General features: G+C 45.7%; 1 protein-coding gene across 1 annotated transcript in view; it reads left to right on the top strand.

Annotated features, from left to right (window-relative positions):
• Positions 1 to 480: 480 nt before the first annotated feature.
• LOC143767934 (uncharacterized) overlaps positions 481 to 21,959 on the top strand; it is a 96,948-nt gene continuing 75,469 nt past the window's right edge. The window contains exon 1 of the mRNA XM_077256466.1: positions 481 to 678. The gene's annotated coding sequence lies outside the window, so the exon portion shown is untranslated. The remainder of the gene's footprint in view (positions 679 to 21,959) is intronic.

Below are 21,959 nucleotides of genomic sequence, written 5' to 3' on the forward strand. Positions count from 1 at the left end.
TTTTGACGCTGCAGCTCTGCGCAGCATCAAAAAAGCAGCGTTTCCTGAACGTGGACACATACCCTTTAGGGCTCATTTCCACATGCGAGGCACACGTCCGTATCTCGCATGTGGAAACCAAGCTCTGGCGCCGGCACTTTGGAGCGGAGCTGTGCAGCTCCATATGTTCCTATGCGGCTGCACAGCTCCGCTCCCAAGTGCCGGCTCCACAGCTTGGTTTCCACATGCGAGATACGGACGTGTGCCTCGCATGTGGAAATGAGCCCTCAGCCGGGCACTGGAAGGGGGTAACTAAGTGAGATTTCAGCATTTCAGCTCCTGGTGTGGAGTCCATAGCACAATCATATGCCGCCATATACTAGACGTCCGGTAACTGGTGATAATTCCCTCATGTGTGGGGTCTATTTGTCTCCAGAGAAATCACACGTTACATTCCACACATAACACTGTGTAGAAAAGGCGGCGTGAGGTAATTGTGCCAGTAGTGAGGGGAAATAATGGCGGGAATGTCACTGACTGAGGAGAAGCTTCCATGTAGCGTCTGCACTGCGGATATCATTCCCTGAGGACCCTGATCATGTGACCCCCTCTGACTCCTCCCCACCTGTGACCTCATCACAGGTCCGTCCTGTGCACACAGAGCAGCCATATATGTGGAGTGCGGCTCTGCAGGTGGAGGTAAGTGCTGGAGATTCCCCATAACTGAGCGCAGGGGGCATTAACCCCTTCAGTACTGGGACTCTTTTGGGGTTTTTGTTGCCACTTTATAGGAATCATTGTATTTTTGTTCTATTTCCTGTAATTAATACATACCACCCAACTATGGAGGACAGGAAGTGAGGGAGCGGATTGTTCTCACAGTACAGGGCCCTTTCTTGGCCCCCCACACAGTATAATGCCCCTTATGCAGTATATATGATGCCCCCACACAGTGTAATGCCCCCAATATGCCCCTTTTGCAGTATATATGATGCCCCCACACAGTATAATGCCCCCATTATGCCCCTATAATCAGGTGACCGGATACAACACACCGACAAACACAAGGCGGAAGTAACCAATATAATTATTTATTTCCTGATAATGGGAATTGTGGTCACTATGACAACAGTGAATAATGCAGAACAGGGTGATTACGAGGTGAAATATCCAATATCAGATACACAATGAATTCTCCGCCTCACTCTCACTAATAGCAGCCTCTAACCACATGTGACTTTAGCTACTGACAAGGGGGATTTTCCTGACACATATAGTCGACAACACTCTACTCTGCGAACACCGGCCATAGCGGGGTCTCCGCCTCTTCCCGTTAGGCCATAAGTCCTCCTAATAAAGCCTATCAAGGCTCCCTGGGCCGCCTTCACTTCAGTCATCTTTCATCTTGTCTCTTGTACACCCTGGACCAACACCTGTACTGACTCAACATAATGAAAGGGAAAAAGGAATTAATCAGTGCTCACCAGAGTATCACAGGACCACGGGTGCCAGGTTCAATATGGCTGGAATCAACTTGTAAATGCAGGCAAAGAAGAAAATAAACAGCACCAGGTGATTTCCATAAAAAAAAATCACATTTGTCTTTTTATTTAATCCATAGTTTGCAAAAAGTTAAAAAGATACATGTCATTAAATGTCAAGGGGCAAACATCCCCCACACGTCTAACGCGCTTCAGACTTTCAGTTTTTAACTTTTTGCAAACTATGGATTAAATAAAAAGTGACAAATGTGATTTTTTTATGGAAATCACCTGGTGCTGTTATTTTTCTTCTTTACCTGTACTGACGTCAGTGCTGGAAGCAATGGCCCTGCTCACTCGAGCCTCCTGCTCTTCACTGCAAGCATGTACTACTGAGTGGACTCTCCTCACAGATCTTCGGTGCTTGACCAAAGGCGGATGTGTCTTGTGCCAAAAGAAATAAGAGCTGTGACTCTGCTCTTGCCTGGCATAGTTTGGACTCTGGGTCTTGACCGGCGCAGGTCAGGTTCTCAGGCCTCGACAGTCTTATTCTGGACTCCGGGTTTTGACCAGAACAGGTCTGGTTCTCGGGCCTTGGCTGACGTAGTCTGGACTCCGGGTCTTGACCGGCACAGGTCAGGTTCTCAGGCCTTGACAGGCATAGTTTGGACTCTGGGTCTTGACTGGTGCAGGTCTGGTTCTCGGGCCTTGGCTGGCGTAGTCTGGACTCTGGGACTCATCTGGTGCCACCTGGGTTCTGCCTCCACAACCAACTGCCTCGGGCACTTTACCATGGCCTGGTACCTCAAATTCCTCCCTAGCACCCCATTGTTTTGCTTGGCACCAAATCTGTTCTGGCTTTGGGGCTATGACCTTCATAATAACAGGAAACTGTGTCATCAAGGTCACATGATCTGGTGTACCTCATAGACTCTTTCTTCCTGAAACTCTCCGTTTTCCCATTGATTCCGCAGGGTCCCTTCTGGATGGCTGATGGCAGTTATTTTGTACAAATGCAGCACAGCCATGACGATTCATTCTCCTTATGACACGCCATTTTACACCCCTTATACCAGAGGTGTCAAACTGCATTCCTCGAGGGCCGCAAACAGGTCATATTTTCAGGATTTCCTTGTATTGCACAGCTGAAAATTTAATCACCTGCACAGAATGATTCCAGCACCTTGTGGAATGCTAAGGAAATCTAGCAAATTGCCTCTTCTGAGAAAAAAGAGGACTTTACTCTATAGCGCCACCTATTGGAAGTAGCGATCCTACAAGTCACAATCAACCCTTTAACGAGTCGTGCAATATGACTTAGGATAAAAGCCAAATCAGTATCTCAATTCGCAGACACGGTGTTTCGGGCTGTTGGCCCTCGTCAGTGCGAAGCATGAGAACTGATTTGGCTAGGTGAGAGGCTCTGGACATGGGGTCTAAGGGGTATCGTTTCTCCTTATGGAGAGTGACATACCATCTCTGGCTTGTCAAGGTAAGGAGGCTTATTCGCCGTGCAAAGCTCCTCTGGGAATTTAAATATGCAAATTGCCTCTTCTGAGAAAAAAGAGGACTTTACTCTATAACGCCACCTATTGGAAGTAGCGATCCTACAAGTCACAATCAACCCTTTAACGAGTCGTGCAATATGACAAGGAAATCTTGAAAACACTCATGGTTTGAGGCCCTCGAGGAATGCAGTTTGACACCTCTGCCTCATACAGTATATATGATGCCACTCACACAGTATAAAGTTTCCACAGTATTAGCATGTCTCACACAAAAGATATTTCCACAGTTTCACCGTACCCCCACACATTCAGGTGCATCTCACAAAATTAGAATATCATAAAAAAGTTAATTTATTTCAGTTCTTCAATACAAAATGTGAAACTCCTATATTATATGGAGTCATATAGGATAATAGAGTATAATAAAGTAGTTATGGATGTGACTTAACTAACATTGTGCAGTGACTCTGCTTTCCATATAGTGACAGATATTTCTTGTTGCTAAAACTGATTTTTTTTCAATTTGAAATTTTTTATTAAACATCTCTCATCAGTGCGATCATACAACATGGGTCATTCCATGTCAAGTGGACCAGTGGTCCTCACTCGACCGTCTCCGATTTTGCTGAAAATTTATAAGGATGTACATGTATGTTTGAAAAGAGGTTCTGTACATTTTTAGGGCCAGATCTCAAATACATTGGGCACTGTTGACCTTTCACTGGAGGTTCCACCAAGCCTGCGGCTTCAGCTAAGAGGATTTTGCAAACTTTGGCACATAGCCATTAGAGTTCTATACTGGCTGTGATGCTGAAATTTGGCATACTAGCTCAACTTTTGCTGCTAAACACGATAAAATTATTACCGGCTATGACAAAACAATATATTCAAACCCTTGCGTTGGTCCATGGTGGTTATACCACAACCAGTTCCCTAAGAATTGGTATTATAATCCTATTAAGAATTGTAATAATGCTGTCTTTCGAGAATTGGCAGCCCCATCGCCTAGGAGCCATGGCCGATAGCCGTGCAAGGCGATCCTCGGGCGGTCTCTTTATTGCAGGTTCCGAAGCCTGAGGGTGGGTGTCTTTGCCAAGGATCCCAAGCCTAATATTTGGTATCTTTTGTTGGTTCCCAAGCCATAATGTTCAGTCTAAGTGGTCTGGAATTGTTGCTGAACTTGCAACATAATCGGTTCAGAGAAGCTGTATTGTCGGCCCATTGCTGTTGCAGCTGGTGCTGGAATTATTGCAATGATTGAGTGCTCTGGAATCCAGCATGTATCATTTCTCACAGGCCAGTGAAAGAAGCTAGCTGGTCCATGAGGATGCATAAAATTTATTAATGCATCATGCTCGTCGACTGAAATTTCAGAAATATTTCCAATCCACCAGTTCCTATCGTAAATGCAGGCAATGTATTGCCCTGGCTGGAGGTTTGCAATTGGCACAAAAGGCATTTCTGATCTGACAGATCTATCTACATGGGCAATGAAAGATGATGGGTCATTTGACACCCTTGAAATGCGAACCTTTTGGTCATCAATTGGCACAACTGGTGATTTTCTCTTGTTCCAGCAATTGTATGTCCATCTTTGAACCTTTCCTCTTGAACTACCCGTATTTCATCAATTTTTTTCTTTTGGAACAAAAAAAACCTTGATTCCATGCAGTTGCTTGTTGCAAAAGTTGAATAAATCCACCGGGGTCAGTATTTGGTTTTTAGTTGGGCGTTGAAGACTGGTACGAGCTGTGTTATGACCTGGTGGTTAAGGAGCAACATGGGACGAGCTCTGGGGAGGTGGTATCTGTACTGACCGCAGTTCCTAAACCTAACACAACACTAGAAGTAGCCGTGGAATGTTCCTGTCACTCCCTAGACATCTCGTCACAGCCGGAGAACTAACTACCCCTAAAGATGGAAACAGGAAAGCTATCTTGCCTCAGAGAAAATTCCCAAAGGATAGATAGCCCCCACAAATATTGACTGTGAGTAGAGGGGGAAACGACATACACAGAATGAAACCAGGATTTAGCAAAGGAAGCCACTTCTAACTAGATAGACAGAATAGGAAAGAATACTGTGCGGTCAGTATTAAAAGCTAGAAAAATCCACCGCAGAGTTTACAAAAAATCTCCACACCTGACTAACGGTGTGGAGGGCAAATCTGCTTCCCCAGAGCTTCCAGCTTAACTGAATATTCAATACTGACAAGCTGGACTAGAGAAAACATAAAATGAGCTGAACGATTAAGTCCACAGCAAGTGGACAACAAATGAACAAGCAAGGACTTATCTTTGCTGAACTGGACAGACTATCAGGGAAATCCAAGGAGAGATCTGAATCCAACCAAGAAACATTGACAGCTGGCACTGGCTGAAGATTAGAGCCAGGCTAAATAGCAGAGCAGGAGAGACGATCAGTGGAAGCAGCTGCTAAAGCTAAATCCAAGGAGCAGCAGTTCCACTTAAAACCACCGGAGGGAGCCCAAGGGCAGAATTCACAAAAGTGCCATTTACAACCACCGGAAGGAGCCCAAGAACGGAATTTACAACAGTACCCCCCCCTTGAGGAGGGGTCACCGAACCCTCACCAGAGCCCCCAGGCCGATCAGGATGAGCCAAGTGAAAAGCACGAACCAAATCGGCGGCATGGACATCGGAGGCAACAACCCAAGAATTATCCTCCTGACCATAACCCTTCCACTTGACAAGATACTGAAGCTTTCCGCCTCGAAAAACGAGAATCCAAAATCTTCTCCACCACATATTCCAACTCCCCCTCAACCAACACCGGTGCAGGAGGATCAACAGAGGGAACAACGGGCACCACATATCTCCGCAACAAAGATCTATGGAAAACATTATGGATGGCAAAAGAGGCCGGAAGGGCCAAACGAAAAGATACCGGATTGATAATCTCAGAAATCTTATAAGGACCAATAAACCGAGGCTTGAACTTAGGGGAAGAAACCTTCATAGGAACGTGACAAGAAGATAACCAGACTAAATCCCCAACACGAAGCCGGGGACCAACACACCGACGGCGGTTAGCAAAACGCTGAGCCTTCTCCTGAGACAACGTCAAATTGTCTACCACATGAGTCCAAATCTGCTGTAACCTGTCCACCACAGAATCCACACCAGGACAATCAGAAGGCTTAACCTGCCCTGAAGAAAAACGAGGATGAAAACCAAAATTACAAAAGAAAGGCGAAACCAAAGTAGCCCGATTATTAAGGGCAAACTCGGCCAACGGCAAGAAGGCCACCCAATCATCCTGATCAGCAGACACAAAGCATCTCAAATAGGTTTCCAAGGTCTGATTGGTTCGCTCAGTTTGGCCATTTGTCTGAGAATGAAACGCCGAAGAAAAAGACAAATCAATGCCCATCCTAGCACAAAAGGACCGCCAAAACCTAGAAACAAACTGAGAACCTCTGTCAGACACAATATTCTCCGGAATGCCATGCAAATGAACCACATGCTGAAAACACAATGGAACCAAATCAGAGGAAGAAGGCAATTTAGGCAAAGGTACCAAATGGACCATCTTAGAAAACCGGTCACAAACCACCCAGATAACAGACATCTTCTGGGAAACAGGAAGAGAAACATCTGGCTGACGCAACACAGGGGCAGAAGTAAATCGGCGTTTAAGCTCCTGAAAGGCCTCAACAGCCGCAGAGGACCAATTCGTCACATCAGCGCCTTTCTTCGTTAAATGGGTCAGGGGCTTAACCACACTGGAAAAGTTGGCAATGAAACGGCGATAAAAATTAGCAAAGCCCAAAAATTTCTGAAGGCTCTTCACAGATGTGGGTTGAATCTAATCATGAATGGCTTGGACCTTAACAGGATCCATTTCTATAGACGAGGGAGAAAAAATGAAACCCAAAAAAGAAACCTTCTGAACTCCAAATAGGCACTTAGACCCCTTCACAAATAAAGCATTATCACGAAGGATCTGAAATACCATCCTGACCTGTTTCACATGAGACTCCCAATCATCGGAAAAAATAAAAATATCATCCAAATATACAATCATGAATTTATCAAGATAATTCCGGAAGATATCATGCATGAAGGACTGAAACACAGATGGAGCATTAGAGAGCCCGAATGGCATCACAAGGTATTCAAAATGGCCTTCGGGCGTATTAAATGCAGTTTTCCATTCGTCACCCTGTTTGATACGAACAAGATTATACGCCCCTCGAAGGTCAATCTTGGTAAACCAACTAGCCCCCTTAATCCGAGCAAACAAATCAGAAAGCAAAGGTAAAGGGTATTGGAATTTGACCGTGATCTTATTAAGAAGGCGATAATCAGTACAGGGTCTCAAGGAGCCATCCTTCTTGGCAACAAAAAAGAATCCCGCTCCCAACGGTGACGAAGAGGGCTGAATATGCCCCTTCTCCAAAGACTCCTTAACATAACTCCGCATGGCGGCATGCTCTGTCACAGACAGATTGAAAAGTCGGCCCTTAGGGAACTTACAGCCAGGAATCAAGTTAATAGCACAATCAGTCCCTATGAGGAGGAAGGGAACTGGACCTGGGCTCATGAAATATATCCTGGAAATCCGACAAAAACTCAGGAACTTCAGAAGAAGGGGAAGAGGATATTGACATCAAAGGAATGTCACTATGTACCCCTTGACAACCCCAACTAGTCACCGACATAGATTTCCAATCCAGCACCGGATTATGTACCTGTAACCATGGAAAACCCAGCACAACAACTTCATGCAAATTATGCAACACCAGAAAACGACAATCTTCCTGATGTGCTGGAGCCATGCACATGGTCAGCTGAGTCCAGTACTGAGGTTTATTCTTGGCCAATGGTGTAGCATCAATGCCCCTTAAGGGAATAGGGCTCTGCAAAGGCTGCAAGGAAAAACCACAGCGTCTGGCGAACTCTATGTCCATCAAGTTCAGGGCAGCACCTGAATCCACAAATGCCATGACAGAAAAGTACGATAATGAGCAAATCAGGGTACCAGACAAGAGAAATTTAGGCTGTACAGTACTAATGGTAAAAGACCTAGCGTGTTGTGATTCGGTTTGTGGGCTCCCCCGGTGGTCTCTTGTGGTACTGGTGTCTTGTGAGCTTTGCTTTCTCAGTTCACCTGTTTCTATCAGGATGTGGGAGTATCCTATTTAGCCTTGCTCCTCAGTCATTCCAGTGCCGGCCATCAATGTATCCTGAGTAGTGTTGAGCATTCCGATGCTGCAAGTATCGGGTATCGGCCGATACTTGCTGTATCGGAATTCCGATACCGGGATTCCGATACTCTTGTGGTATCGGGTATCGGAACAACATTAATGTTAAAATGTGTAAAAGAAAGAATTAAAATAAAAAATATCGCTATACTCACCTCTCCGACACAGCCTGGACCTCCGCGAGGGAACCGGCAGCGTTGTTTGTTTAAAATTCGCGCTTTTACATGGTTACGTGAAGTCCCGGCTTGTGATTGGTCAGGGCGGCCATGTTGCCGGGCCGCGGACCAATCACAGCAAGCCGTGACGAAAATACGTCACGGCTTGATGTGATTGGTCCGCGTCCCGGCAACATGGCCGCCATTAACCAATCACAAGCCGTGACGTCACGGGAGGCTGGACTTGCGCGCTTTTTAAAAAGCGCGCGTGTCCAGCCTCCAGTGACGTCCCGGCTTATGATTGGTTGCGCCGCGATCAACCAATCACAAGCCGGGAGGCTGGACACGCGCGCATTTTAAAATTTTAAAATGAGCGCTTGTCCTGCCTCCCGTGACGTCACGGCTTGTGATTGGTTAATGGCGGCCATGTTGCCGGGATGCGGACCAATCACAGCAAGCCGTGACGTAATTTCGTCACGGCTTGCTGTGATTGGTCCGCGTCCCGGCAACATGGCGCCGTGACCAATCATAAGCCGGGACGTCACTGGAGGCTGGACACGCGCGCTTTTTAAAAAGCGCGCAAGTCCAGCCTCCCGTGACGTCACGGCTTGTGATTGGTTAATGGCGGCCATGTTGCCGGGACGCGGACCAATCACAGCAAGCCGTGACGTAATTTCGTCACGGCTTGCTGTGATTGGTCCGCGGCCCGGCAACATGGCCGCCCTGACCAATCACAAGCCGGGACTTCGCGTAACCATGTAAAAGCGCGAATTTTAAACAAACAACGCTGCCGGTTCCCTCGCTGAGGTCCCGGCTGCGTCGGAGAGGTAAGTATAGCGATATTTTTTATTTTAATTCTTTCTTTTACACATTTATATGGTTCCCAGGGCCTGAAGGAGAGTTTCCTCTCCTTCAGACCCTGGGAACCATCAGGAATACCGTCCGATACATGAGTCCCATTGACTTGTATTGGTATCGGGTATCGGTATCGGATTGGATCCGATATTTTGCCGGTATCGGCCGATACTTTCCGATACCGATACTTTCAAGTATCGGACGGTATCGCTCAACACTAATCCTGAGTCATTCTGTTGCATGTACCTGCTCCCAGTCTGCTGACCAGCTAAATTGGACACTTTTGTCCTTAGTATATTTTTGTATGTTTTGTCCAGTTTGCAGTTATGTGATTCTCTGCAGCTGGAAGCTCTTGTGGGCTGAAGTTACCACTCCGGTGTCATGAGTTGGCACATGAGTTTAAGGTAACTTCAGGATGGTATTTGATAGGGTTTTGTCGCGAAGTCCACTATTGTATCCTTCTGCTATCTAGTTAGTGGGCCTCGCTGTGCTAAATCTGCTTTCATACTACGTGTGTCTTTTCATCTGAACTCACCGTTATTATATGTGGGGGGCTACTATCTCCTGTGGGGATTTTCTCTGGAGGCAAGCCAGGTCTATGTTTCATCTACCAGGGGTAGTTAGTTCTCCGGCTGGTGCGAGACGTCTAGCAAAAACGTAGGTACGTTCCCTGGCTACTATTAGTTGTGTGATAGGTTTAGCATCGTGGTCAGCTCTAGTTTCCATCACCCGAGAGCTTGTCCGTTTTTCTATGTGTCCTGATGTTCCCCTGCCATTGGGAACCATGACACTAGCGACCCTCTTAGTACGCTTAGGGCAATCAGAAATAACATGAGCAGAATCACCACAGTAAAAACACAGCCTATTCTGACGTCTGAATTCCTGCCGTTCTGCTCTAGTCAAAAACCTATCACATTGCATAGGCTCAGGACTCTGCTCAGAGGACACTGCCATATGGTGCACAACCTTGCGCTCGCGCAGACGCCGATCAATCTGAATAGCTAGAGACATAGATTCGCTCAAACCAGCAGGCGTGGGGAACCCCACCATAAGATCTTTAAGGGCTTCAGAAAGACCCTTTCTGAAAATTGCTGCCAGGGCATCCTCATTCCATTTAGTGAGCACAGACCACTTTCTAAATTTCTGGCAGTATAATTCTGCCGCTTCCTGACCCTGACACAGAGCCAGCAAGGTTTTTTCTGCCTGATCCACAGAATTAGGTTTGTCATACAGTAATCCGAGCGCTTGAAAAAATGCGTCTACATTAAGCAATGCCGGATCTCCTGATTCAAGGGAGAATGCCCAGTCCTGAGGGTCACCACGCAGCAGAGAGATGACAATTTTCACCTGCTGAATGGGGTCACCAGAGGAAAGGGGTCTCAAAGCAAAAAACAATCTGCAGTTATTTTTAACCCCTTCACCCCGAAGCCTGTTTTCACCTAAGTGACACGGCCAATTTTTACAATTCTGACCACTGTCACTTTATGAGGTCATAACTCTGAAACGCTTCAACGGATCCTGCTGATTCTGACATTGTTTTCTCGTGACATATTGTACTTCATGATAGTGGTAAAACTTCTTCGATATGACTTGCATTTATTTGTGAAAAAAACAAAAATTTGTCGAAAATTATGAAAATTTAGCAATTTTCAAACTTTTAGTTTTTATGCCCTTAAATTAGAGAGTTATATCTCATAATACAGTTAATAAACAACATTTCCCACATGTCTGCTATACATCAGCACAATTTTGGAAACATAATTTTTTTTTGTTAGGGAGTTATAAGGGTTAAAAGTTGACCAGCGATTTCTCATTTTTGCAACAAAATTTGCAAAACCATTTTTTTTACGGACCACCTCACACTTGAAGTGACTTTGAGGGGTCTATATGACAGAAAATGCCCAAAAGTGACACCATTCTAAAACCTGCACCCCTCAAGGTACTCAAAACCACATTCAAAAAGTTTATTAACCCCTCAGGTGCTTCACAGGAATTTTTGGAATGTTTAAAAAAAAAAATTGAACATTTAACTTTTTTTTTCACAAAATTTTTACTTCAAATCCAATTTGTTTTATTTTACCAAGGGTAACAGGAGAAAGTGGACCAAAAAAGTCGTTGTACAATTTGTCCTGAGTACGCCGATACCCTACATGTTGGGGTAAACCATTGATTGGGCACATGGCAGAGCTCGGAAGTGAAGGAGCGCCATTTGACTTTTCAATGCAAGATTTGCTGGAATTGAGATCGGAACCCATGTCGCGATTGGAGAGCCCCTGATGTGCCTAAAACAGTGGAAACCCCCACAAGTGACACCATTTTGGAAAGTAGACCCTCTAAGGAACTAATCTAGATGTGTGGTGAGCACTTTTAACCCCCAATTGTTTCACTAAAGTTTAGAATGTAGCGCTGTGAAAATTAAAAAATCATTTTTTACCCTTCGCCACGACAGCACCCCACATGAGAGAGAGGGATCCGCCCATAGGAACAGGAAACCTACAGAATAAAAGGAGGCGGTCCCCTCTCCTCCTCAGTTTAGGTTTCCTGTTTCTATGGGAACCTCGAAGTACCTGCAGAGAAGAGGATTCCTGGGCCATGCACCCGCCTGCGTCAGTCTCTGGTGGAACGGCAGGGGCTGCGGTACCAGAGGCAGCGTCGGGGGAGCCACTGTTTGCAGCCTCCCCCCTCGTCTGATCGTCGCCATGGTCCGGGTTCGGTGCCGCTGGGCCGCCCGGATCCATGAGGACGCGCGCGCTCAGCGGCCGGCTTCTTATCCAGCAGCCGCCGCATGGTAAGGAGGAGCGGCGCGTCTAACCCGGAAGCCGCTGGAGCACTTCCGGGTTGGGTCCGGGGAGGCAGGAGATTCGGCGCCAGATTTAAAAGTGCAGCGCTAGCGTCGGCCGGTGTGTGTAAGTATGGCTTCACCGGCCGATGTAGCGCACTTGTCTGCAACAGAGCAGTCTCCCAGTAAGGAGACAAGCGCCAGGAGCAGCACCAAAAGTGGAGATCGATCCCAGGAAAAGCGATCTGCCACCAAACAGAAAGGTCTTTCAGCTAAGAATCCGCCTCCAGAACCGGTACCTGTCAGCTTCACTGGGTGAGTTTTTAAAAGAGTCTCTTCCCATATGCTGATATATGTTCCTCCTATATCCCCTTCCTCTAGACTAAGAAAAGGACACATAAAACCAAACACAGAGAATGTGCCTTATGCTTGCAACCCCTCCCGGACTCATATACTAAGAGGTTATGTGCGGAGTGCATCGTTCTGACCTTACGGCAAGAAAACGTAATGACTCCATCTGACGTTAGAGCCATAATTCGGGAAGAGATGCATGGTCTGGCCCATACAAGTAGCACCAGTACCCGCCAGCCTAGCAGGTCCCGATCTCCAGTAAGCTCGGAGTCAGAGGTAGTGCAAAAATCCTCTGATGAAGAGGAGTCCCAGCCGAGTTCATCAGAATATGAAGGAGGGCTTTGTCTACCAAATAGCGGTGTAGACAGTTTAGTCAAAGCCGTCAGGAGCACGATGGGGTGCCCAGAGGAGAAGGGAAAGAAGTCAGCGCAGGACATCATGTTCGCGGGGTTAGGACAAAGGAAACGAAGGTCCTTCCCCGCCATACCCACAATTAAGGAGCTGGTTAAAAAAGAGTGGGAGAAACAACATACAAGAGGATTTTTACCATCCTCTGCTAAAAGACGCTACCCCTTCAGTGATGAAGAACTTAATTCCTGGCAGAAGGTACCAAAAGTTGATGCTGCAGTGGCTTCAACTTCTAAACAGTCGGTCTTGCCTGTGGAGGACTCAGGGACGCTAACTGATCCGTTAGATCGGAAAGCAGAAGCCTTGCTTAAAAGATCATGGGAGGCTAATACGGGGGCATTCAGACCAGCCATCTCTAGCACCTGTACTGCAAGGTCACTGCTAGTATGGACGGAGCAGCTGGAGGAACAAATTAGAAGTGGAGCTTCCAGAAATACAATTCTGTCGAAAATCCCTCTAATGAAAGATGCAGTAGCATTTCTAGCCGACGCCTCGGTGGATTCGCTACGCCTAACAGCCAGGTCAGCCGGCCTAGTAAACACAGCCCGGCGAGCACTCTGGTTGAAGAATTGGAAAGGGGACGCACAGGCCAAAGCAAAACTTTGTGCGATCCCCTGCCACGGTGAGTTCCTATTTGGGAAAGCTCTGGACGAGCTCTTAAATAAAGCAGGAGAGCGGAAGAAAGGCTTCCCTAACCAGTACCTTCCCTCTTACAGGAGAGCTTTCAGGAGACGCCCCTTCACCAGGAATAAACCCACTGAGCAAAGGGAGCGCTGGGAGGCAAAGGATCCAAAACAAAAAGGTGCTCTGTTTTCCGGATCCTATAACCCAAAACGTAACAAGTACCGTTAATTATGAAGTGGGCGGTAGATTGAAACATTTCGCTGCTAAATGGAAATTAATAACATCCAGTCCTTGGATTCTGGACATTATTGGGAATGGATTAAAATTAGAATTTGATAGAATCCCTTGGGATTCTTTTATTGTAACATCTCCGAGAGGTCAACAACAACAAAAAGCTCTGGAATCAGAGATCCTATCGCTTCTATCTAAAAAAGTATTGATAGAAGTTCCCCGGGAGCAAGAAGGGAGGGGGTTCTATTCCCCTTTATTCTTGATCAATAAACCAGATGGTTCATTCAGAACCATCATAAACCTCAAAAAACTAAATTCCTTTTTACGTAACCACACTTTCAAAATGGAATCCATTAGTTCTACCATCAAGCTTTTGTTCCCTAGGTGTGTCATGGCCGGGATAGACCTAAAAGATGCTTACTATCACCTTCCTATACATGCCGAACACCAGCAGTATCTAAGAGTAGCGGTCATCCTGGAGGGACAGGTTCGTCACTTCCAATATGTAGCAATGCCATTTGGGCTTTCTATGGCCCCCCGCATTTTTACAAAGGTGATGTTAGAGGTAATGGCTCATCTACGCCAACGGGACACTTTAATAATACCCTACCTGGATGACTTTCTAGTAATAGGGAATTCTGTAGCTCAATGTAAATTGCGGTTGTCTAACACAATCTCATCCCTGCAGGAGTTGGGATGGATTATCAACTTCGAAAAGTCCAGGCTGAATCCAGACACTACTCAAATGTTTCTAGGGATCCAGCTAGACTCAGTAAGTCAAAAAAGCTTCCTCCCGCATTCAAAGAAAAGGACTATACAGTCAAAAGTGTCAGAAGCGGTTAAAAACCCCTACATGACTCTAAGGAAGGCTATGTCCTTACTGGGATCATTGTCCTCATGTATCCCGGCTGTACCATGGGCGCAATTCCATACCCGCCAATTGCAGTATGAAGTATTGTCAGCCCAGGGACGGGAAGGACACCTAGAGAGTAAACTAACTCTCTCTAGAGATGTCATAGAATCTCTATCCTGGTGGCTAGATATGGGACACCTTTCAGGGGGTGTACCATGGATAATAGATCCATCCAAAATAATTACTACGGACGCCAGCCCTTCGGGATGGGGTGCACATATGGAGGATGATATAGTCCAGGATACCTGGAATCAGTCAGAATCATCATGTTCGTCAAATTGGAAAGAGTTAACAGCAGTAGGGAAAGCCTTAAATTATTTTCTTCCACAGATCCAAGGAGCAGATGTAAGAGTTTTCTCAGACAACTCCACCACAGTGGCCTATGTAAACCGCCAGGGCGGTACACGGTCAGGAAGTCTGATGACCATCGCAGGGGAGATCTTCCAATTTGCAGAGACTCATCTTGCGTCCCTAACTGCCCTACACATCAGAGGAATAGAGAATACCAAAGCGGACTACCTCAGCCGAAACAGGCTGCGCCAGGGAGAATGGTCCTTAAACAGAGCCGTGTTCAGACTAATAACAAAAGCATGGGGAATGCCTCAGATAGATCTATTTGCCACAAGAGGCAACAGACAGGTAGAAAGATTCGCTTCCCTGAACTCCATGGATCACCCAGACATGCTGGACTCTCTACACCATCCTTGGAACTTCAAACTGGCTTACGCCTTTCCTCCAATGTCTCTAATTCCGCTAGTGATCAGGAAGATCAGGAGGGAGCAAGCAAGGGTAATCCTCATTGCACCCTTCTGGCCAAAAAGACCATGGTTCTCCTGCCTCCAGAGCATGTGTCTATCCGATCCATGGATTCTTCCATTGGACAAGGATCTACTGTTCCAGGGGCCGTTTTTCCACCCGCAAGTGAAAGGGCTTCACTTGACGGCGTGGAACTTGAGCGGCAATTATTAACTTCAAGGGGTTTCTCAGAACAACTAGTAAACACCCTACTACTAAGTAGGAAAAGATCTACAACCCTGATATATAGCAGGGTATGGAAAAAATTCTTAGACTTTCATACAGTACCATTCACTAAACAGGTTCCGATAACACCTATTCTAGAGTTCCTACAAAAAGGTAGAGAATTAGGACTATCAGTGAACACCTTAAGAGTCCAGATATCAGCGTTAGGAGCCTTATATGGATATAATATAGCCGCTGATAGATGGGTCTCCAGATTCATTAAGTCTTGTGAACGGAGTAACCCAGTACACATTCCCCGTCTACCTCCGTGGGATTTAAATCTAGTGCTAGAAGCCTTAACCAGCTCCCCATTTGAGCCTCTAGATTCTATACCTCTAAATGTCCTCACATATAAGGTAGCCCTCTTGGTAGCTCTGACCTCAGCCAGACGTGTTAGTGACATCCAGGCCCTATCAGTAGACCCACCATTCTTACTGATATTCCATGACCGAATAGTCCTAAAACCAGACCCCTCTTACCTCCCTAAGGTAGCATCCACCTACCACAGGTCACAGGAAATATTTCTCCCTTCCTTCTTTGATTCTCCTGTAACCCCTGAACAACAGAAATTCCACACCTTAGATGTCAGAAGAGCCATCCTGACTTATATAGAAAGGTGTCAAACATGGAGGGAGAGTAGGGCTCTGTTTATCTCCTTTCAGGGCCACAAGAAAGGACATGGGGTCACGAGAGCTACCATATCTCGGTGGATCAGAGATGCTATCTGCTTGGCCTATACATCGAAAGGCGAGATTCCTCCAGTGGGTATTAAAGCGCACTCAACACGAGCCATGGCTTCCTCCTGGGCGGAACAAGCGGATGTCCCGATCCATCTAATATGTAAGGCCGCAACTTGGTCTACACCTTCTACCTTTTACAACCATTATAGACTTGATCTATCTTCATCGTCTGATTTGACCTTTGGTAGAGCTGTGCTTAGTACAGTCATCCCACCCGAGTAATAACTCTCTGAAAGTCTCTCATGTGGGGTGCTGTCGTGGCGAAGGGTAAAAAGCCGGATTACTCACCGGTAATGCTCTTTTAATGAGTCCACGACAGCACCCATTTACAACCCTCCCTGATTATGCACAGCCCTTTCTTTAAATTCACAAATAATGGTTGTATAGAGTTTTTAAGATATTTTGCTGAATAAGAATTAATACTAAAGCTTTTGCGGTTCCCTTTTTATACTCTGTAAACTAAACTGAGGAGGAGAGGGGACCGCCTCCTTTTATTCTGTAGGTTTCCTGTTCCTATGGGCGGATCCCTCTCTCTCATGTGGGGTGCTGTCGTGGACTCATTAAAAGAGCATTACCGGTGAGTAATCCGGCTTTTTCTTTCCACAAAATGATGTTTTAGCCCGCAATTTTTTTTCCCCAAGGGTAACAGGAGAAATTGGACCACAAAAGTTATTGTCCAATTTGTCCTGAGTACGCTGATACCCCATACATTGGGGGGGAACCACTGTTTGGGCGCACGGCAGAGTTCGGAAGGGAAGGAGCGCCGTTTGAAATGCAGACTTAGATGGATTGGTCTGCAGGTGTCATGTTGCATTTGCAGAGCCCCTGATGTACCTAAACAGTAGAAACCCCCCACAAGTGACCCCATATTGGAAACTAGACCCCCCATGGAACTTATCTAGATGTGTTGTGAGAACTTTGAACCAACAAGTGTTTCACTACAGTTTATCACGCAGAGCCGTGAAAATAAAAAATATTTTTTTTCCACGAAAATTATATTTTAGCCCCCACGTTTTTATTTTCCCAAGGGTAACAGGAGAAATTAGACAACAAAAGTTGTTGTCCAACTTGTCCTGAGAACGCTGATACCCCATATGTTGGGGGGAACCACTGTTTGGGCGCACAGGAGAACTCGGAAGGGAAGGAGCACTGTTTTAGTTTTTCAAAGCAGAATTGGCTGGAATTGAGATCGGACGCCATGTCGCGTCTGGAGAGCTCCTGATGTGCCTAAACAGTGGAAACTCCCTAATTCTAACTGAAACCCCAACCCTAACCCTAGCCCTAACCCTAGTCCTAACCCTAGCGCTACTTTCACACTAGCGTTTTTTTGCATACGTCGCAATGCGTCGTTTTGGCAAAAAAACGCATCCTGCAAAGTCATCTGCAGGATGCGTTTTTTCCCCATAGACTAACATTAGCGACGTATTGACACACGTTGCAACCGTCGTGTTGTGTCGGTTGCGTCGTGTTGTGGCGGACCGCCGGCAGCAAAAAAACGTTACATGTAACTTTTTTTGTGCCGACGGTCCACCATTTCCGACCACGCATGCGCGGCTGGAACTCCGCCCCCACCTCCCCGCACCTCACAATGGGGCAGCGGATGCGTGGAAAAACAGCATCCGCTGCTCCCGTTGTGCGGCGCTTGCACAGTATGCGTCGGTACGTCGGGCCAACGCAGCGCGACGGCCCCGTACCGACGCTAGTGTGAAAGTAGCCTAACGGGAAAATGGAAATAAATATATTTTTTAAAATTGTATTATTTTTCCCTAACTAAGCGGGTGATGAAGGGGGGTTTGATTTACTTTTATAGCGGATTTTTATGATTGGCAGCTGTCACACATTAAAAGACGCTTTTTATTGCAAAAAATAGTTTTTGCATCACCACATTTTGAGAGCTATAATTTTTCCATATTTTGGTCCACAGAGTCATGTGAGGTCTTGTTTTTTGCGGGACGAGTTGACGTTTTTATTGGTACCATTTTCGGGCACATGACATTTTTTGATCGCTTTTTATTCCGATTTTTGGGAGGCAGAATGAACAAAAACCAGCAATTCCTGAAATTCTTTTAGGAGGGGCGTTGATACCGTTCCGCGTTTGGTAAAAAAGATAAAGCCGTTTTATTCTTCGGGTCAGTACGATTACAACGATACCTCATTTATGTAATTTTTTTATGTTTTGGCGCTTTTACACAATAAAAACTTTTATATAAAAAATAATTGTTTTTGCATCGCTTTATTCTGAGAGCTATAACTTTTTTATTTTTCTGCTGATGATACTGTATGGCGGCTTTTTTTTTGCGGGACAAGATGACGTTTTCAGCGGTACCATGGTTATTTATATCCGTCTTTTTGATCGCGTGTTATTCCACTTTTTGTTTGGCGGTATGAGAATAAAGCGTTGTTTTTTGCCTCGTTTTTTTTTTTTTTACGGCGTTCACTTAAGGGGTTAACTAGTAATATAGTATTATAGGTGGGGTCGTTACGGACGCGGAGATACTAAACATATGTACTTTTATTGTGTGATTTTTTTTTTTATTTAGATAAAGAAATTTATGGGAATATTTTTTCTTTATTTTTTTATTTATTTAGGAATTTTTTTTTTATTTTTTTTTTTACACATGTGGACATTTTTTTTTTTTTTTTTACTTTGTCCCAGGGGGGGACATCACAGATCGGTGATCTGAGAGTGTGCACAGCACTCTGTCAGATCACCGATGTGACAGGCACTTTGCAGAGGCTTGCCGGCGCCTGCACTCAGCAGCTCTCAGCAGGCGCCGGCAAGCAGGGTCATCTCATGACCCGGAAGGAGTCCCACGGCCATCTTGGATCTGGGGACTCATCGCGCTGCTCCGGTAGGAGAGCGCAGGGAGCCCCCGTCCCTGCGCGATCCCCCTCTATGCCGCTGTCACTATTGACAGCGGCATCAGAGGGGTTAAATACCCGCGATCGGCGATAGCGCCGATCGTGGGCATTGCTGCGGGGTGTCAGCTGTCATATACAGCTGACACCCACAGCCGATCACCGCGGCGCTCAGCGCGAGACCGCGGTGATCGAGTCGCCGTACTAGTACTGCGGCTGTCAGTAATGCAGTGCCGGCAGCGCAGTACTAGTACGGCGCATGTCGAAAAGGGGTTAAAGTTCAAAAACTTGGATCTGTCCCCAAAAAACAAATCAGGAGTAGGAATTCTAGGCTCTAAAGCCGGAGTCTGAACAACATAATCTTGGAAACTCTGTACCCTTGCAGGAAGTTGATCCAGACGAGAGAACAGACCCTGAACATCCATGTCAGCGCCAAAATCCTGAACCACCCAGAGATTAAGGGGGAAAAAAAGACAAAACAGGCTGCAGAAAAAAAAAATGGCTCAGAACTTTTTTTTTCCCCTCTTTTGAGATGCATTCAATACATTGCTGGCCAGCTGTACTGTTATGAGTTGGTGGTTAAGGAGCAACATGGGACGAGCTCTGGGGAGGTGGTATCTGTACTGACCGCAGTTCCTAAACCTAACACAACACTAGAAGTAGCCGTGGAATGTTCCTGACACTCCCTAGACATCTCGTCACAGCCGAAGAACTAACTACCCCTTAGGCCGGAGACACACTGGTGCGAGATACGGCCGAGTCTCGCTGGTTAAAAGCAAGCTGAGGCACCTGCACTCCGTAGCGGAGCGTGCAGCTGCATAGCAATACATGGAGCCGCACGCTCCGCTCCAGAGTGCAGGTGCCACAGCTTGCTTTTAACCAGCGAGACTCGGCCGTATCTCGCACCAGTGTGTCTCCGGCCTAAAGATGGAAACAGGAAAGCTATCTTGCCTCAGAGAAAATTCCCAAAGGATAGATAGCCCCCCACAAATATTGACTGTGAGTAGAGGGGGAAACGACATACACAGAATGAAACCAGGATTTAGCAAAGGAGGCCACTTCTAACTAGATAGACAGAATAGGAAAGAATACTGTGCGGTCAGTATTAAAAGCTAGAAAAATCCACCGCAGAGTTTACAAAAAATCTCCACACCTGACTAACAGTGTGGAGGGCAAATCTGCTTCCCCAGAGCTTCCAGCTTAACTGAATATTCAATACTGACAAGCTGGACTAGAGAAAACATAAAATGAGCTGAACGATTAAGTCCACAGCAAGTGGACAACAAATGAACAAGCAAGGACTTATCTTTGCTGAACTGGACAGACTATCAGGGAAATCCAAGGAGAGATCTGAATCCAACCAAGAAACATTGACAGCTGGCACTGGCTGAAGATTAGAGCCAGGCTAAATAGCAGAGCAGGAGAGACGATCAGTGGAAGCAGCTGCTAAAGCTAAATCCAAGGAGCAGCAGTTCCACTTAAAACCACCGGAGGGAGCCCAAGGGCAGAATTCACAACAGAGCTGCCAACCTCTTTGCTGTCCCTGCAATCCCATCACAGGGCGACTTTCCATGACTGGTACCAAAAACAATTCCATTCAGCGCTGATATTGAAATCAGCATTGTGGTGGCACAAGTTGAGAAAAATTTTGAAATGTTTGTACTGGGCTGCAGATCCATCGCTGAAGTAGTGGATATGATGAATCCCATAGATGAGTCTTGAGATACTCCACAATTACTGTTAAGAAAGTGTGGACTGCAACTGTCATGTCGTGAGCAATCACTGATTTATGCACAAGCTGATGTTCTGCGCAGCTTCACCATTTAACTCCTTGAAGTAAATTACAAATGGGTGTACTGTAGCTTGACTATTTTCCCAGTGGAAACCTTGAATGGCATCTTGAACAATAAATGAGTAATTTTCAGGAAATTCCATAAGGATCACAAGCTTTCCAGGTCTCAGATTTTCCTTCAACGATTTCAGATAGCAACTTTGATGCTTGGCGATGTAGTGATGGCTACAAAGTTTAGAAATTTTCAAAACCAATTCTTCAATGAAATCTTCTATAGTCAGTTGTTTGGTATCAAGAGTTTCTCGATCAGTGTGAATCCATTGTTTGAACTCAATAATATCTTCAGGGTCACTGTTGACAAACACATTGACTAGAAATTCTTTTAAAACTTCAGGACCCGGGCATTTATAACAACGGCCAAGCATACAGTCCTTGGATTCAATTCCACAGACAATTTTGCATTTGAGCTCTTTGTAGTCATCATTGATTGGGCATGCTGCAAGCATTAGTTTGACATTTTGGTGAATGGTACACACACAAACGGAATGTGTTCCAGCAGATCCAACGGTTACGCACCACTTTGGCCGAAGCTCACAAAACTTGGAAAATCCAATTTGAGGGCCATTCCGATCCCGATAGGCAACAAACATTTCCCTCATATTGCTCAGTAATAGTCGCTTTTAATAATAGCGACTAATAGTCGCTAAGGCTATATCAGATGAATTTCGGTGTCTCTGAACGAATGGTCAAACAAGCATGAAAACTTAAATGTGAACATGGGAGCTTAGCCTTCCCTAGAGTCAAGTGTAGCAAGAAACTTTCTGAGGAAGTGAAGAAAAAGGTGCAGGCATTTTTTGAGGATGATGAATTCAGTCGAATGTGCCCTGGTAAAAAAGACTATGTGTCAGTGCGAATAGCAGGGTAATAAAAGCAGATGCAAAAGTGACTATTAGGAAAAGAAAGGAGATCCAGCTCAACGATGCAGTGAAAAATCCATAACTTTATTCACTTCCAATAGTATAGTGTAAGGATAAAAC

The sequence above is a fragment of the Ranitomeya variabilis genome, chromosome 4 (assembly GCF_051348905.1).
Source record: "Ranitomeya variabilis isolate aRanVar5 chromosome 4, aRanVar5.hap1, whole genome shotgun sequence".
In the NCBI taxonomy this organism is placed as follows: domain Eukaryota; kingdom Metazoa; phylum Chordata; class Amphibia; order Anura; family Dendrobatidae; genus Ranitomeya; species Ranitomeya variabilis.